Source organism: Dermacentor variabilis, unplaced genomic scaffold (assembly GCF_050947875.1).
Source record: "Dermacentor variabilis isolate Ectoservices unplaced genomic scaffold, ASM5094787v1 scaffold_12, whole genome shotgun sequence".
Taxonomy (NCBI): domain Eukaryota; kingdom Metazoa; phylum Arthropoda; class Arachnida; order Ixodida; family Ixodidae; genus Dermacentor; species Dermacentor variabilis.
Genome location: NW_027460280.1, coordinates 26,043,372 through 26,045,676, shown reverse-complemented (window position 1 = coordinate 26,045,676; position 2,305 = coordinate 26,043,372). Strand labels below are relative to the sequence as shown.

At 41.0% G+C, this 2,305-nt stretch overlaps 1 non-coding gene across 1 annotated transcript; it reads right to left on the bottom strand.

The window, feature by feature from the left end:
- Window positions 1-1,505: 1,505 nt before the first annotated feature.
- On the bottom strand, window positions 1,506-1,578 carry TRNAT-CGU (transfer RNA threonine (anticodon CGU)). Its single transcript has one exon. It is a non-coding gene; the product is annotated as a tRNA-Thr (tRNA).
- Between the last annotated feature and the right edge of the window lie 727 nt (window positions 1,579-2,305).

The following is a 2,305-nucleotide window of genomic DNA, read 5'->3' as shown; positions in this document are numbered from 1 at the left end:
GGAAGCTGCCTGATTTAAACATGACGTTGATTATGTATACAAGGATATCAGTTATTAAGGGTGCAATTATTGTTATATGGGAAGGGTGTAAGTTATCGATGCCGGCGCCGGTTATATTTATGCCGTTTATAATGTTTAGAAATTCCTGGCATGCAGGTGCACATAAAAAGAAAGACTGTCATAGGTGCTGGGGCACGGGATTGTCATGCGCAGGCGTCTGTATTTCGCTGCTAAGGAAGAAATCAACGAAGGCATCAGCTATTTCTTTGGCAGTTTTGAACACATTACCCTGATGGGCAATTTCTCTTATAGTTTCGCGATTATTTGCCTTAATTAAGGAGGAGTTCCCAATTTACTATTTCTTCTTTACGTGTTCACCGCATTTTAAAATTTTTATTTCGTACCATGTTTTTTTTTAGATTTTTTGGATGTGGCAGAAAGCTAGTAAGAAAACGTCTTGTACGGAATCTCTAAGTTGTTGTTAAATGATTGTCCCTTGGTTTTCTTGTAAAGATCAGTCTTTTTGCGCATAAAAGATAGGAGCTTATCTGTTATCCATGGATTCTAAGGCGACGAAAATTTCTTTTTGCATTTAACTTGATGGGAATGATGAGCAAAACAGAATTTAGGCATAGAAATAAACAGTGAGAATGCTTTTTGTGGATCGTTTGTAGAAAAAATGGGGGACCAGTCAAGAGTCGACACGGCTTCAAGGAATGATTGTTTGCCTAGAACTTCTGTACATGATTTTTTCGGAGCCACGAGTATACTGAAAGTTTAAAAATGTAGGATAGTGATCAGATATGTCGGTCATTAGAACACCTGCGTCTGATGAACATGCCATATTTGATAATGATTGGTTAATTAATGTACCTATGGGGTGGTTAGCACGTCGTGTCGGTATCTTAATTAAACATTCATAACCAAAGCTGTTAAAACAATCAGAATAATGTAAAGCATGCATTTGTAGACGTACCGTCAGTGAGGTTAATGTTGATGTCACCTATAATTATGACATTTTTGTTTTCATTTGATACCATTCACATAACGTTATGGAGAGCAGCCAAGAAGTACATTGCTGGTGAAGAGGGTGAACGATATATGCAACCAATTATTAGGCCTTCGTTGTCTATGTTGAGGAATATCATGAGAAACCAACAATAATAATAATATTTGGGGTTTTACGTGCCAAAACCACTTTCTGATTATGAGGCACGCCGTAGTGGAGGACTCCGGAAATTTTGACCACCTGGGGTTCTTTAACGTGCACCTAAATCTAAGCACACGGGTGTTTTCGCATTTCGCCCCCATCGAAATGCGGCCGCCGTGGCCGGGATTCGATCCCGCGACCTCGTGCTCAGCAGCCCAACACCATAGCCACTGAGCAACCACGGCGGGTGAGAAACCAACAAAGACACCAAGGACAACATAGGGGAAATTACTTTTCCATACTAATTGAATTAAAGAAATGATAAATTAATGGCAATGAAAGTGGATGAAAAACAAGCCGCAGGTGGGGAACGATCCTACGTCTTCGCATTACGCGTGCGATGCTCTAACCAACTGAGCTACCGCGGCGCCGTTTCCCCATTCATTCTCTTGGGTATTTATGTGTTACTACTACAACTAACCTTGGCAGTTTTAGCCAGCACCACCACTCAGAAACCTTGGCGGTGGATGTGGAACATCCGTTCTGCCGCAGGCCTAATGAGTACGTGATCTTACTGGGTGACGGCAACTGGTCAGTAAACCGGCACATGCAACCTGAAGGCATCAGTGTTGCCGGATTTGAGACCCACGTTATGTAAGAAAGAGAAGAAAGGGGGTTAACCGAGTGGCCCAATTTTTATTCATCATATCATGAGAAGCTAACAAAGACACCAAGGACAACATAGGGAAAATTACTTGTGCTTACTGATTGAATTAACGAAATGATGAATTGATGGCAATGAATTCAATTAGCAAGGACAAGTAATTTCCCCTATGTTGTCCTTGGTGCGTTTGTTCGTTGGCTTCTCATGATATAAATAATAAAAATCGAGGCCCTCGGTTGACCCCCTTTCTTCTCTTTCGATATTGAGGAAGTCATTTTTAAGTTCAATCCAAACGTCTTCACAAATTATTGCGTTAAGCACGAGATAGTTCCTTCGGTTGTATGTAATAAAAGAATAGATATATAGCACTACGCCGCAATGATTGCTGAACATACGATCCTTTCTTTCTTTTCTTTTTTCATCTGTTTGCATGCCGCCTATCCGTTGTGGAATGTACGGCTGGCAGGGCCTATGTCAAGCAGAGAATTTTT